Here is a 17,149-nt window from a genome sequence, read left to right as displayed (position 1 = left end):
TGTTTGTCATCATTATGGGTTAAGTATTTTCATAAACATTTGATGAATATTAACCATTTAAAATAAAAAATAACAGTTTATTCTCACTGCAATGACTACTTCACATGGAGATATTAATATTAGAGCAAGTCATATGAAATTACAGACAGCCCTGTCCCTGTGTGCAGGGAAGCAGTGCAGAGGCAGGGAGGGGAGAGACTCAGCCTAGTGACATGCAGAGGGGCTTGCAAAGCTGGATCCTAGCTACACTTTTGGCAGGAGCTGACAGTGACCCCAAACAACTACTGAATTGACCCATAAGAGACTGGGTGGTCCTGGATCCTTTCTACAAGCATGAAAATAACAGGCTGTTTTCTTGTTCTTCTAACAGGACTGCACTCTTGCCTGTTGCTTGCACAGGGCTAATCTAGCCCAGGCATGAGTATAACAACCTGGTTAATTTATATGTTGTCTTTAGCTGGTGCAAATGTCCTAACAAACACAATTTTAAATGTGGTCTGTTCTCTACAGCAGGGAAATGGCTTCCTAAAACAAACAGTTCCAGAGCCAAGTGCTGCAGAAAGAGGAGGAGGAATAAATACCACAAAAGAAGGTCAAGCAAAAAGAGGTTGCCTGGAGTTGGGTAAAACCACAATCTGGTTAATCTGGTTTTAAACCCAGAAAAATACACACATAACATTTTGTGTCAATACAATACAATACAATACAACATAATACAATAACCACAGTAGTTATAATGAAATTATAGATATGTTTCATTTTGATTATTTTTATTAAGAAAGTTAATTTCTCAACAACTAAATAATTTTTCAAAAGGAAAAGTATTATGTGTACTGCTTAAACATCGTCTAACCTCTTTCTTCCATTCTCTTTCTCTTTTGTTTGTTCCGTTTTCCTTTCCCCAATCAATAAAATAAAAACATCAGTGATGACATCCTAATTTCACATCATCACGTGAAAGCTCATTTCTAACAGAAGGCAACTGTAGCACAAAATACCTGACCTGTTTCACATGACCTGTTCCTTTGCTTACTCAGAGGAAACAGGAGGCAGCTGATACCCTGGGGCTCTCCCCACCTGTAAACCAATTTTAAACATCAGGCCCTGGCTCACTCTTCCCCAAGAGTTCCAGCTTGTCCTGAGAGTAAGGAGCCACAGAGCAGTTGTTTTTTTAAGAAAAATTAATATACAAAAGGTGAGAGAAAAGGTCCACCCGTGCATCTTAAAGTGCCTCTTCCCACCTCCCCAAAGTGCAGAGCAATATTGCCAATGCTGACAAACCTTATTAGAAGGGCTGATGGGGGAAGGAGCTGAGAGTTACTCTTTGTTGCCTTCCCAACCATAAACTGGGTCACTTTAATTAAATCCTCTAGGTAGGGGATCCAGAGCAGAAGTGTAAAGAGCCCGAAGGCCCAATTCAAAAGATCCCAACTCCTCGCTGACTGGAGAGGGTTAAAGGAAGAATTACTGGTGGATGTTTAATTAGGATTTGTGGGATGGGGATTGAGCATTAGACTGGGGTTTGTTTAGGGCTCATGTGTGCTCAAGCACCGAGGTAATTTCACATTGTGCATCGCTGCGTCCTTCGCAGAGCTCAGCCAGTGCCGTGCAGGAGCTGGAGTAAAAGCTCCACCTGGAGACAGCCGCAGCTTGCCTGCTTCCCTGCACACTTGCAGCAGATGCTGCTGCCGAGGATTTTCCGGCAGAGCAGGGGGGGGAAGGAGCCCTCATCCCCAGAATTAGCTGTTCGCTTGCTCCCAGGCTGCAGCCTTAGCACTTCCCTTCCTTGCAGCACTTAGCGCCGCTAATTCCCTGCTCCCGGGAGGAGCCGGGCAGGTGCTGGGTGTGAACAGTAATCGCAGGCCTGCAGCAGGGATAGATGGAAAGCTTGAGTCAAAGACTCCTGCCACTCCCTGGCCACCATTCATGGGAAAGGGCTGGTGCCTTAAGAGTTATATTTGAATCTGGACCAGGTGCAGCCTCACAGCCTGTTACCCGCTCCCGGGATTAGGCAGCCAGCTCCTTGCTCCGTGACCCTTTCCAGCAGGCTGCAGCCTGCCAGGAGCCAAAGTGATGCTGTATCCACACTGAGGATCTCATCCTTCCCTGCAGCCACAGGAGAGGCTTTTCTGAGAAACCTCTTTGGTTTGAGGCTCCTTTTCAAACCCCTCTGTCTAATTTGCACCGCCTGACAACGGACTGCTTTCCCAGGAGTGCTGCTGAGGTCACTGGTGCAGGAGGACAAACAAGGCAAGACTTAGCTCCTGGGAACAACTCACCCCTCCTTGTCTGGGATGGGTTTTGAAATCCTGATCTGAACAGAAGTTTGCAGTTTGGCATCATAACTCTGTGCCAGGACTGAGGTGTCAGCTCATATTAAGCCTCAGGGTTCTGGGTTTTATGAAACAAATGGTTCCTCTTTTTTCCTGGCTAGTGATTTATAAAGGCACGGGGATGCTCCCAGTAACTGGAACTCGGCTGTCTACATTACCAAATCGCTGGTGTGGCCCTTGGCATGGTTTTGGCCCAGGCCAGCCAGTAGCATCCCAGAAGACTCCTGGGCACAGTCTATGATTTAACTTAGGCCAGGGATCCTTTCCATAGGCAGCTTGTACACAGCTGCCTGGGGCTGGAGGGAAGGAGAACTTTGTTGCATGGAAGCAGAATACTGCAGGCCAAGCAGCATCATTATCAGGGCATGTTTCTGGAAACATATCTAATCCCCTGGTACAAAAATGGGTTTTTTCACCAAAAGTCTGTTCAGAACCACTCAGAGAAGGAAAATCCTCTTCTGAGGCAGGTTCTCCTCAGCTGGGCTGAGCCTCATAAAGGTGTGGGACACGCTCTTGGACTTGGATATGGCCTTTCAAGCAGGTATTGAATAGCCAGATGAAGTCCAACTTAGCAGCAGAACAAATAATCATAGCTATAGGAGAAAAGAAAGTGCTGTTAGAAAGTGGGTGTTGTGCAGTCTGGGTGGCAGGAACAGAGGTGACAAGGGAAGATCTGGCTTGCATGCCCATTTCTGAGAACCAAGGTTCACTATGATGAAATAATCTTAAACTAGACTGGCTTGTTGATAGTGGAAACCAAGCCCTTGCATGTTATTAGTCAGCAGATGGTGTACAAACGTGATGTCAGGAACCAATCCAGTATGACCCATGGCAAGAAGGAAAATGATTAAACAGGGAAATGAAACAGAGGTAAGAAATGCCAAAAAGAGTCAGCACAGAGGGACTCACATCTTCAGCAGCACTGGAAAAAAAGACCACAGGAACAAGTTTTGCCACAAAAAAAAATAAAAAAAAAATAAAAAATCAAGAAGTGAATCTGTAAACAAAGCAGATCACGGGGGATAAAGATGAAATGGAAGCAGACTTTTTTAGTATCTCAGTCAGGAGAAAAAAAGTGACAAGAACCGACTGAGAGGCTGAAAAGTGAGTGATATGCTATTGCTAAGAATAATGCTCAAAGCACTATAACAGCTGATAGAGGTACTGAGCATCGTGAACCCAGACAGAGTAAGACTTCAGAGACATCTCTTGGTTAAAGTGAAAAAACAACCAACAAGCTCACCAGAAGCCAGGAGCAGCAGAAAAGGAAGCAGATGTTCATGGTGAGAGCACCAGACTCCACAGGTGACTTCGGGGACTGCCAGTGAAAGGTAAGGGGAGCCTCCACCCTGGAATACAAATGCAGGAGAGTCTGTCCTTACCCCACATACTCACAGTGAGATCTCACCTTCCTTTGTTTTTGTCTGGGACAAATTCTGTCCCTGAAGGACTAACCCAGAAGGACCAAAAAAACCCCTTTCACTTCCTGACCCCTCACATCAGTGCAAGATATCGCCTCCTTATATATAAGCCCTCCTCTGCTTTCCCACTGTTTTTCTGTACCAATATCCTCATTTCCAACAAAGTTGTTCAGATTCAACACAACAGGTTCTAGGTTCGTAATTTATAAAAAAAAAACCAAAAACCCCAACTGTATCAGACTCTTCCCAGAGAGAATAACAGGTAATTTTCTTTTTCCAAGGAACTTGAAGCTCTTTTCTTATTCTCCACTTCAGGTTCAGCCCCTACCTTTTGCCAATACAACCTGCTTGCACAGCTGGCTTCAGGCAGAAGCCTTTTAGCCTGGTCTGATAAGGGTATCTTCTGCTTCAGTCCCTTCAGGCAGCTGGATAGGAGGACAAACCATCTGTCAGAGGCATCATGGTCAGATGTGCACCATGAAATGTGAAGATACCGAAGTTATGCCCAAGCAAGCTCAGGTTTCTGCCTCAGTGTGCAGCCATGTAGAGAAGCACTTTTGGGAAACTGGCCCTGGCTAGCTAACCATGCTTGCAACACAGTACCCAGGAGACCTGTCAGCTTCCAGAACTGCCTGGCTCAGCATTGCCTTGGGTGTCTCTTCAGGATACACTGGTGTGTCACACAAACACACTTGCAGTACAAGGGTCTCAAATGATTTACAGTCTCCAGCAGCCCAGCATAAGGCTTAGCACAGACCTTGGGAAGAGGTTCCTCTGCTGATGGTGGGTGTATTTTTATTTATTCCTTTATGCATATATACACTGTTGTGCATAATTAATGCTTCCACACTGTATTTTGACCTTGCCTGTGACTTTTATTTTTCCCACTGCGTCTCAGCATCTCTCTTACATTAGCATGTGCCAGTTTATTTCTTATTTTTCTCCTTACAGTCAACCATCATCTCTCCCCATCTCTCTCCCCCTTTAGTTTAGACTGCTTTCCCACCTCTCTACAATCCTTCCCTCTCTCTATTTACTCCCTCACTCCATCTCCATTCCTTCCCTCCTTCTTTCCTCTCTCCCTCCTTCCCTCCTTCCTCAGCATCGGCAACCCGCCCCACCTCCCTCTCCCTCTCCTGTCAGCAAAGCAGTTTATCGGCAGTCGCAGTCTCATCTATCAGTCCAATTCATCTTTCCCTGCAGCCTTTGGGGGCAGAGCAAGAGGAAAAACCACAAGCTGCCTTCCTAAAGAAACCAGTGGCAGCCACAGGCATTAATATGAGAAGCTTGGGAAGGTGTCGTTTTTCACTCAAGCTGACATTTAAGCTGTTTCATAAATATGAAATCAAACCAAGGGCCCAGATGGGCCTCCACCCCCTCCTCTTTTGACTAAGAGCGGTTGTGATACTCTCTTCACCAGCTTAAAAAAAGGGGATGACAGGAGCAAATCCCTGGGGAACGAAGGATAGAAGGAGCAACTGTTCTCAGTGGTGGCACCTGTGCTGTTTACACTAGCTTTAGCAAAGAGCCACCAACCACTACAGGAGAGCCATCAGTCACTATTGGTAGTGGCAGGTGGGATTTCCCTGTGAGTGCACAAGGCAATGGGGTGGATATTTCTCCCGCTATTCCCACAAGGGATAGTAGTTCTCTTTCCATGAACAGCTCTTATCACCATGACTCTTTCACACATACGCAGAGTGTGATTTCATGAGAGAATCTCTGTTTCTGGTCCTATTAGAAATCTGGCCTGCTTGCATCACCCCAGTCCCTCTGCAGCCTGTTGTGCCATCACAGGTGTGCAGCACCTGGACCACAGCACATCCCAGGGAACCAGCAAAGATTTTAGGATAATGTACTGGACCAGCTGGAAGGGCTGCAACCTCAGCCTTCTTTCCACTCCCATTAGAAAGGCATTCCTTTCACAACTGGGATGAGGAAGCTGTGTTATAAGTATCTGTTAATTATCACAGACCAGGAGCAAGGAAAAGAATGTAAATCCTGCTGCCTCTTTCTCTTGGCATAAGGAGGGCCTCTGAGTTTGTGGTCTCCATTTTGCTTTTCCCACCCTGCTGGCACTACTTCACCCCTCTCTCCCTGCAAATCTTTACTGCACTTGCAGGCAAGGGGAGAGAGCCACAGCCCCAGGAGAGCAGAATGGATTTGACACCTTTAGATATGCTGGTAGATATCACTGTCAGTGATCCAGCTCCTTGGGACCCAGGCATTAGTTACACATACCCTGAAACTGCTTGCCAGCCTGTCCAGGGTGTGACAGGAGAAAGTGACCCTCTGGGGCTCTGAGCTCTGCCTCTTGGTTTTGCCATGTTGTATGGGCTCATCCCTCAACACAGTGTGCTCGTAGCACCTCACACTGCCTGCCCCCACTGTAACCCCTGAACTATGGCCAGTCTGCTCTCTTCTGATGAACCAAAAGCCATCTAATTCCCAGGACAAGTTTAGCTGACCCCTTTTGTGAGAACCACGAGCTTCAATTAAAGCAGCTTCCCTTGTGTACAACCCAATTAAGTGTTTACAGAGTAATTGTGCCCTCTCCCTGCCCCAGTGTCCATTTGTCTAGACTGAACAGGGCAGGCTCCTTTCCTCTGGTGTGGTGGGCTTGCTCTTCACTGATCATACAGGTTTTCCATGTTGGCATTTGCTCCAGTTTTAATTCTCTCTTGCAAACAATTGACAAGAATAACTTTGACTGTTGCAGATGATATCCACACCTCCTCACACAACCACCACGGTACTCCACTGTGTCGGGCATGTGCTCCTCCCATGGAACACATCCTCACACTCAACTTGTGAGCTCATAGTTGAGCCCTGATTGACTGCTACAAGCCAGCCTGTCTTGTGTTTTCTTGCTTCAGTGACAAGCTTTCGGTGTGCAGGTGAAGCACTTGCTCACAGTGCCCAAATCTGTAGCCTTGCATTTCGTGCTGCTGCATTTCCTCACGTTCCTGTTAACACCATCTCCACAAAACCTTGTGGTTTTTTGGTGATCCTCAGCATTGTTGATGCTGCCTGTTAATCCACTCCTAATTGTAGGCCAAAAGTTATCATTAAAAACAATTTTCCCAAGACCAAGGCTTAAGGACTTGCCTAGCAACCTCTTTCCAGCAGAGCTGCCTCCTTCCCCTCTTACACCCATTCCTTACTCACTTCACAACCCTTGTACTAATCCTCATCTTCTCTCATTTAACTAATAATTTCCCAGGTGGCACCAAACCAAATTTTAATGAAGTACAGATAGAGAAGATCCACTACTTTTCCCTTGTCTAGAACATCAGTTACCTTATCAAAGACAGATATCGAGTTAGTCTGGCACAATCTCTTTTTGATAATGGCATATTGCACTATATCCCATTTTCTATTCCATGTCTTCAATTATTCTTTCTGACATAATTTGCTCTGAATCCATCTATGCCCTTGAGGCCAAAATAACAAGTCCATGGCTGCCTTGATTGCTCTCTCTCACTTTCTTAAATATGGGTACCACATTTGCTATTATCCAGGCAGAGGAACCCCCAGTGATTGGACAGATTTATTAAAAATCCCATCTACCAGACCTGCAATTTCATGGGCCTAGTTTTTTAGTGTCTGGGGAGGGTGGTCTCCTGACCTCCCTTGTTTGAGCACAGTAAGTTCTCTGAATTGCTTCCATCTTGCATGCAATCATTGCCCTTTCAACCCACTTATTCCCATTAGTCCATCTCACTTTGCCCCCACACTCTGTATTCCTGCTCTTAGGGGCAAAGTAGCCCTCTAGTTTAGAACTGTTCAAATTTTTCCCACTAAATGTAGAGGTTCCAGTTTTGGGGTTTTTTTTTTCCATTTGTAGTCTTAAGGATCCTTCTGTTGTTTCATTTCCTTTGCAGGAACTGACTCGGTTTGACTACTAGCAATTCTCACTTCATCCCTGCACTTTCTGACCTCCCAAGACATACCTTTTTCTGTTTGTTAATCCCCTTTTCGAGGCTGCCTTGATGTGCAGGTGGCCTAGGTGGTTATCAAGTGCAGCAGACTGCTGGGGGGTAGTAAAAGGTCCACAGACCTATGGCTTTCTTGGCTTACACCAAGCTCTGCAGAGCTGGCCTTGCTGCGACTGCCAACACAGACAGGGGCACGGCAGCTGCCACTGCTGCAGGAATATGTCCCTTAAACACTGGGAAATGCTGCTCCTACCCTCTGCTCCTCTGGATGTCAGTCAGAGAAGAAACTTAGACCTTCCTCTCAGATCCCTGATTCTTTGCTTCCCCTCCCTAAGGCAGGAATCCCCCTTTCACACTTGCCAAGCAGTGTCCTGAGAGGCACAGATGGGTGTCTGCTTTCTCTTCAGAGTAGATACAGGGCACTTTTGTAGCTCCTTTGGAGGTAGAGGGAAGCAGACCCAGATCTGCATTTTGAGATGACAGTGATTGAGTGATTGACATGTTTCAGGGAGAGAGGAAGGCTCCTTTCTCTAAATACAGTTGCCTTAAAATACTCACAACTCCTTTGCAGCCTCACAGCTCCTCTTGTCTTCGTTCACCTCACATCTGCTCTGCAGTGCCACCACAAATTATTTCTTTGATCTTTGTATTTAGGGATGGCAGCATTCAGAAATTTGTTAATACTGTAGACAACGTGCTGCTTCTGCCCTCCTCTGTTCCTTCTAGGTTTTCTGCTTGTGGCTGAGACATTTTTAGAATTAAGGTTTTAAAAATAGTTGCTCATTCATGTCCTCCAGGTTTACTCTCTTTTCTTAGGATGCAAATTACAAATCATTTTGCAGTACCTGCTTGAATGTATTATTTAAATGTATTATGCTGTCCCTTCTCCTTTAAAGTCTCTAATTTCCCAAGTCCAGCTAACTTACTGATTTTTTTGCTTAAAAAAAAATAAAAAAATTGCCCTTTGGAAATAAAAGGGAACTCACATTCATGATTCATTCTTATTTATCTGACCACTCAGTCTGAGCTAAAACGTATAGCTGTAGGACTTGAAGGGACCTTGAGAGCTCATATAGTCCATCTCTGCCTCCAGCAGTGATCAGCTGTCCAGACCTCCATCACTCCTGACAGGCATGTGTTTAACCTGCTCTTTTAAACCGCCACTGGCAGACTCCATAACCTCCCCATGCAATCTGCTCCTTGTATTACTTCCCCCTCACCTCAAAAAATGTTCCCCAATGTCTCATCTGAATCTCTTTCCCCGCAATTTAAGGCCATTATTACTTGTCCTCTCTGCCATGGATGCAAAGAAAAGGTTATTATCTTCATGGCAGCTTCCTCCTTCCTCATAAACTCTTTGAGACCTCTCTTCCCAGGCTAAGCAGCTACTCTCTCATTCAATCTTTCCTCACTATTTGTGGTTCCTAAATCTCAGAGAATTCTTTGTTTTGTTTTCTGGACTAAGCCCAGGAAACCTGCATCTTTCTTAAAATATAACATCCAAAACTTGATGCTGTTGAGGCCGAAGGATTACTTCACGTATCTCACACATGATGCTCCTGTTTATATATCCCAGCATGTGTTTGCTTTCTTTGCAACAGGTGATTTACTATTATTGACTCACAGGCAGTTTGAGATCCACTGTAACTCTCTACATCCTTCTCAGCACAGCTATACCCAGCTGTTCCCATGTTGTGCTGGCACTATCGATTGCTCCTGACCAGCTTGTACTCATCTTCATTGATTTGCATCTCTTTCTTTTTTTTTCAGATTATTTCTCCAATCCCTCTAGGTAATTTTGAATTTTAAGCCTTGTTCCCTCTATCATGTATATGCTTTTCAACAGGGTATTTATTCTATTATTTATTCTATTATTTATTAAGGGCATGCCTTATTCCATAACCAAAGTCATTAGCGACTATGGTGCCCACCTTGATGCATCCTTCTAGTCAGCCAGTGAGCCACTGATAACTGTTTTACAAATGCAGTTTTTCAAACAGGTTGGAATCCATATCATAGTAATTTTATCCAGGCTGCATTGCTCTAGCCTGCTAATGGAAGTCTCACATGAGACAGTGTCAAAACCTAACAAGTCAAGGTGCTTTGTCGTTATCTACAAGGCTTGTTACCTGTCAGAGTAGGAAATCAGGTTGGCTTTATACAATTTGTTCCTGACAAAATCAAATTGCCTGTTATTTACCATGTTGCTATCCAACTCATGATCAATCTATTGTTAGGTCCCACATAAAGCTCTCCTGTAAAATTCTCTCTGCTAACTGAAATCAAGGCTACAATAGCAGCACTTTTGATGAGGCTCAGTGATTATTTGGTGATGAAGTCTTTTAGCTATCACATTCAAGAATAACCGGGCCCTACTTTTATTAATAGCCCTTATTTTACAATCTACATTTTGGAAAATACAGCCTTCTAAACTGACTCAATTCCCAGTTATGTTCCTCCTCTTTCTTACAAGTTAAAGTGCTTCGTGATCCCATGGGCTAGAGCACACATCCACAAGTAACATTTTTTCAGTTCCTTCCCAATGTGATTTTAACCCAAGCCTTAAGTTTTATACGACTCATCTGCCCATCACACCCTTAACAGGCATAATCCTTCCTAACTTTATCCTTGTTTCTCTTTTTCCTGAAAACCATATACACTTCAATACCTGGGTCCCAGTCATGACTGTGACTCTAACATGTTTTTGAAATAACCAGTTAGTAACACAGGTGTTTTGCTATTTCTCATGTTCCTTGGATGAATGTTGATGCACCTTGGCTGTTTCAGTCTCATCCTGCCCATTTTCCAGCTAAAACACTTGTGTACAAGTGTTCCCCAAACACTATCACTAGTTTCACTACTGTTCTAGTCAACATTTGTGCTCTTATTTACTTTGCCTTTTTGTTTCATTCCTTTCCATTCATCCATCTATTGCTATTAGTCTTTTACCTGTGCTCTTTCTGTGTTCTAAACAAAAAACCACAAGGACAAATATTGTACAAGACTTTCCTGGACTTTCAGTCTCTTTCCTAGACTAAAATCTCATTATTAATTGGGCTGTCTTAATGCCAGAAAGCAGTCTCTCTTGCATAGAAGAATCATCTCTCCCTGGAGGATGGCTCTCCTTTTGGGAATGCCTCTCAGTGGTTAGGCTTTCTAAAAACCCTCCCAGTTACATTATTGCCTCTGTGCATGCAAGAAATCCCACTGTAGCTCACCTGAGCTTCACCCACTGATCTGAGTACATTCCTTAATATGGCACAGGCATTTTTAACCTTCTCTAGTGGAATTCAGGCAGTAACACTTGTCCCACCATGAGGGATGGCCGCCAGGTTTTTTCACAGGATGGTCTTTGGATTCACAGATCTTCATTGTGGAATTCACCACCGGATGTAAAAGGAAACAATATTCTTTCTAGGACAAAACAAGGCCAATGAGTCCTGGGCTGTGGCTGTGGAAGCACACACAACACCATACAAAAGCCAAATTTTCAAATGTGAGCTGCAATCTGTGCCACAGCCTGAGGAGATGCCTTGCTGAGCAGCCGGGACAGGAAGGCACAGAAGTTGCAGGGAAATGTTCAGGACAATGGTTCAGCCACTTGTGATCCTCATTGTCATGTAGCAAACTGTAGGTGGGATGAAGGGGAAGGAGAGACAGGCATTCTAGAAAGTACAGAGCAAGGCAGGAGGAAGGTGAGGGCCTGGAGTGTCTCGGATGTGTGAGAGACTCCATGATATGGATGCTTTGCTATTCTGTCCTTGTAGCCTCCTCTGGGATGTGCATGGATTGAGAAATTTATGCAGATTCAGACAGCACTTGGAAAACAAACTAAGCCCTTGGGACTCATGGCTGTGCACTATTCCTGTTTGCTGTTTTGTCTGCTGGGGGTCCTCCTGTTTGCTCTCATTTTCCTCTGTGAATGACCCTTATCTTCCATCTGTATTCCCAAGCATGTCTGTATTTTTTCCTTCCCTTTGCTTCCATTCAACTAGGATCATAGATGTGGAACACTGCCATATCATGACATCTAACCCTTGTGGAAAAATCTTCACTGAACAGAAGAGAAACCCAGTGGCAGCAAGGAAACTGGTCTGGAGAGGACTGTGATAAAGTGGAGAGCAAAGTAGGGAGTCATCTGAAGAGTTTCTCCAAAAGCCTGGAGATTCAGGACATCATGAAGTTTCAAGTGCAGTTATATTCTTGAAAGAAAATTAAAAGAGAACTTTTTTCCTCAAAACTTCTAATCTTACAGATTATTAGAAGAAAATATTATTACAAGTCAGGGGAAAATGACACAAGATCTCTTGAAATGTAGTTTAACCTATTGCACCTAGAGCATTATATCCATTAAAAAAAAAAAAAAGAGCAGAGAGAGAGTAGAAGAAATAATAGAGCAAGATAGGGCCCCAGAGACATGCTGTTAAAAAATTATATTTAGAATCTCTGAATCTCCAAGGTACAGCAGACACAGAAGGAAATTATACTGCCTCAAAGGGTGATTTCCAAATACCATACCCAATGGGAAATTACACAGAATTGACTTCCTACATCCTTGTATCTCCCATGATCTTTTCCATTTCACAAGGCAATTGTGAATCTCTGCCACTTGGATTTGGCAGATTTTGCATGGAAGGTGGGAGTGTAAAAAATATTTTCAGTGTATATGTCTAACCCAGTGATTTAATAGATGTGAACAAAATTTGGAATCTCTATGCCAAAGGAAGATCTGCAATTTCATATTTTTCTTTGTTAAGGAAAACCAAAACAAACATAGAAATTCTCAGTAAAAAATTGATCATTTTACATCTATCAGAATGTTTTATATGTATCTTAACTTTAATGTTACATTATACTGTAGTTCCAAAGAGAAAATAGGAATCCAAGCAAGATGTTATAAAAAAGCCTAAATGAAACATTTCAACCTCCTGGAAGTGCTGATATGTTTTCTGAGTGAATTTCATCAAATGGGGCACATTTCTACAGACCCTGAAGCTTTCATAAAATCAGCCTTTGCAAATAAAAAATCCTTATACCAAAAAAAAAAAAAAAAAAAAAAAGTCAAATACATCTGTTCAGTTGTTAGCCTTCATTGCTGGAAGTACAATCATTGTCACTTGGTCACTAAACAGCCTTCAAGGAATGAGTGGTAACAATCTCTGGTCAGACCCTTGAGAGAGCACACTCAAATTCATGTGGTTTCACACTGGTGACCTGCAGACTGCTGCAGGTCCACAGCCCATGTAAATCACCCATGAAACACAGTGCCTTTTGCTATTTTTGGACTTGCTATATGAGGTGAAATTTCTGCTGGAAATGTTTGGTTGTTTCTGATTTTTAAAAGCATTCTCAACATTTGTCTGCCTTGCAGGGCAGCAGAAGATGAAGAGTCACTGCACTGAGACTTGGCCTGCCACAGCAGCAGAGGAAAATGTACTGGCCAGTGACTCAATAACCCCAGGGAAAATCTCCTCTGAGGAAAAAAAAAAGCTTTCTGAAGAAGGGAGATGATAACTTCATCTTCCTCTAAAAGATGCTGTCTTCTGCCTCCAGGACAAGCATGGATCTGAGGCAAATCCTCTCTTTTCTTTTCCATGGAGTTGTGCATCTCCACTGCACAACTGACATTATTCTTCCCTTGCATTTCTGAAATTACTCTTCTCTGTTGCGCAAGTACTCTCACCTACATTTCTGGAAAGTGATAAACATGTTAATAAATGCAGCTCTCTGCCTATCAAACCTGAAAATCAGGAAAGCTGCAGGTTCAGAAGACCAAACTACAAATCCTTGCTGCTGCGGTGCAGCAGATGAAGGACTCTGAAATACAGCAGTTATATTAGATAGTTATCACCTGGGTGAAACATTTGTGATGTTCATGCATCAGATCTATCCTCCCTGCTCAATAGATCATGTACAACCTAGTAAATGTTCTCTAGGGATATAATCCCTTGCTTTTGTGGCAGAGACCGCTCTTTCTTCATTCAGCATCAAAGTCACACCCCTTATCTTCAAAGAGAGGTGTTCCACTTCAGGTCAGAGGTGCTCTAGTATCAGTGAAGAGTGAGTAGGACAAAGAATTGGTCACTATCTAGGAGCTAATGAATGGATCAACGGAGAAATCACTACATCTCGCACTTCACTGACCATTTTGGACTAGCAGAAGGATTAATTACACTATGGACAGTGGGATTTGCCCAAGTAAATACAGGGACATGAGCTGTAGAAATTTGCATCTGGAGAAGCCATTCTAAGCTTCCCTTGTAAGTCAGTAAAGCTCTAATCAATATAACTAATGCTGTTTAGGGTGCAGTTCATCTCATCCTAAAACAAACACCTATGTTTTATCTGCTGAGGCACTCTCCTCAGTATCCATTAACAATAATGGCATACAGATACCTAGCAGGGGTAAATCTAGGACATAGATACCCATCCCTAAGTGAGACAAGTCCTCCCCTGCATCCCTTTCCAAGCTATAAATGGGGCCCTGGTAGGCAGTGAGGAACAGGCTTGCATTATCCGTGCAGAATTTGTTGGGGAATTTGCTTCTATATCCTCTTGTAGCTAATGGTCCATTCCATTAATTCTTAAGGTTGAGGTGACCTTGCAAAGCTAAATAAGTGCATTTCTCAAATAGCACACAGCAAATATATGTATGCACACATTTAGATAGTCATGAAAGAAATTAACCCTACCTCTCTAACTCATTTCCCACTTTCCTTTCAGTGGCAAGATAATCCACTTAAATAGAGTTCTCAACCTTTTTACAGGCATAAAATAACATGAAAAATATGGGAAAACCCAATTGGTTGGTTCCTTTCCTGTTCATGGAATTAAAAGTATAATTATTTCCTTATTAAAACAAAAATTAAATATTTTCTGAGCTTTCATCCTTTTTTTCTCTTCATTATACCACCTCTTAAAATAAAAAAGAAACATGAAACTTAATAAAAATAAACCAAAATTGATGCAAACAGAATAATTGGCAAGGCGTGAAAATACTGCTTGTATCCTGGAGACAGACTACGTTGTCGGTCGTTTCTTAATTTTCACTCTATTAAGGTAATTTCCTGTGACTGTGGCTTTTTTTCCGGCAGCCATTCTCACACACCATCATCTTTGCATACTGGGTGGGGGTGTGTAGTTTTGGGTTTTCTTTTCTTGGTCAGGAAAGAAAAAAATGCATGTGGTCAGGTCCATTTCCAAGAACTCTGGAGGCAGATGCGCTGATCTCTGAGTCCAGATGAGTGGAAGGCAGCAGGGAAAGTAAATTTGCGAATGCAGCTTCCACATCACTGTAATATCTGCTCAACAGCACCTTCACTAGATGTCTCCTACAAGAAGACAATGTTTAGGGCAACACTGCACACCAAAAACATTCTACCCAGAATAATGTGTCCACCACCAATGCACCCAAACTTGGACCCAGGTCTGGTTCTGGACTTACAGCAGACTGAGAGCAATTTGGAACCAGTCCGAGTCTATATGAGTTTCGGTGGCCACCATGACTGACGGCCACATGTCGGTCTCCTTCATTGCCCAGTTTCTTCCCTGCTGGTGGCACTTCTCCCATGCTCCTGCTTATGAGCAGGAGATGTTGGTGCAATCCATCAAGGCTATCAGAGGTACCTGCCTTAAGACATAAGTACCCTGAGGAAGTTTATAACTTAATCTAGATTTTGCAGAGAGCTGTCCCAGCTTGAAATGTACAGCTTGTCTTTTAACATGTCAGGAGTGACATAAGGCCAAATTAAACTGATTTTAGAACCACAATGAAATTCTCATATTAAACAAGATTAAAACCTTTGTCTAAGACTCCTCCACCTGAAATAATTTTAGTAAGCTTTGGAAGTCTGGGAGTGGAAAATGTCTTTCACCTTTTCCATTCTTCTCCTTGCTTCCAGCCAGAACCAAATACGGTAGCGTGGAAAAGTTTTGTGTGGAAACAAGAATTATCAGATGCTCTCAAACTAAAATTGCTGCCTGTGATGAGAACCTGGCATAGCTGAGCAGGCAAAGTGCTTCTTCTATTCATCCCTCCACCTGTTATACTTGCTGTTCTTCTGTGTGCACGTGTTTGCACGTGTGCATAACTTTCCAATGACTTTGAAAATCCAAAATATTTTTTTTATTATTATTATGTAGATATCTTGTGCATATTTCACAAAAGTATGTTGGAGGCTGTACACACACTTCCCTGGAAATGACATATTTTTCACAATACTTGTCTCGTGTTCACCTGTGTACAGAATTTAATCACAACCTGGTATTAAGGTGTAAGTTTGGTCATCAAGTAAAATGTGCTTCCTTTACTACCTTTGCTCTTTGGGAATCTCTCTGTGTTTGAGTCTCATATCAGTGACATTAACAGCTCTTGTTGCTCTTGTCTGAACCACTGGCAGACATAAAATAGCCAGGTTGGCACTGCCAAATCCAATTTCTGTTTCGGAAGCATTTGACCATAAGAGGCAGTTGTTTCACTGTTTTGCTGCATGTCATTAGGAGCAGGTGTAGTCTGGATGATGGCCCAGATGAACTGTGTTCCACAAGCAGCTCTTGCCATGGGAGATGGGATCCGGCCTTGCTGAAGGTATTTCATCTCTGCCTCCTTTCTGCCCAGCGTGGCAGTCCCAAGTGAAAGCTCACTGGTTTCTACTGCATTTTGATTTTTGTCAGAAACTGAAACACTACATAAAGAGCACATGTCTGCTTGCAATACCGCTCAGTTCTCTCTGTTCTTGATTTTCAGAGGAGGCAAATCACTTTCACACTCAGGATTTTACACAAATGAGAGATTAATTCCATAGCTGTGTCTACAACATTCAGCAACACAAATCTACACAGAGCAGCTTGAAAGTAGTTGGTATGGGTTAGAGTAGAATGTTTAACCTTGATGATGGTGAGTGGAATAAATGAACCAGTGAGGAGGCAGGTTCTTTCCATTCCCAAGGTCTTAGAGGTAGCACAGAGCAGACCTCATTGTCTTCAACATCCTCACCAGGGGACACAGAGGGGGCAGGTAGAGACCTCTTCATTCTTGGGACTAGTGACAGCATAAAGCTGAGTCAGGGCAGGTTTAGATTGGATACCAGAAAGAGGTTTATCACCTAGAGTGTGGTTGAGCATTGGAACAGGCTCCCCACAGAAGTGGTCTCAGCACCAAGCCTTGACAGAATTCAAGAAGCATCCTCAAGTACATGGTGTGACTCTTGGCAAGTCCTGTGTAGGTCCAAGAGCTGGACTCAATGACCCATATGGGCCCTTTCCAACTCAGCATATTCTATGACTCTATGATGATTCTATGATTCTATGATGATTCTATGATTCTATGATTTTATGAGATCTTTTACTGCAGGTCTATCACTTACCTGCAGCCATTCCTCCAGATTCCCACCCTCTGTGAGGTCCCATGTTTTTCACTCCTTTTTAGCAGGAGGGCTAAAGTCATTGTAGGGAACAA

Source organism: Parus major, chromosome 1, assembly GCF_001522545.3.
Source record: "Parus major isolate Abel chromosome 1, Parus_major1.1, whole genome shotgun sequence".
Classification (NCBI taxonomy): Eukaryota; Metazoa; Chordata; class Aves; order Passeriformes; family Paridae; genus Parus; species Parus major.
This window is presented reverse-complemented; position numbering follows the sequence as displayed.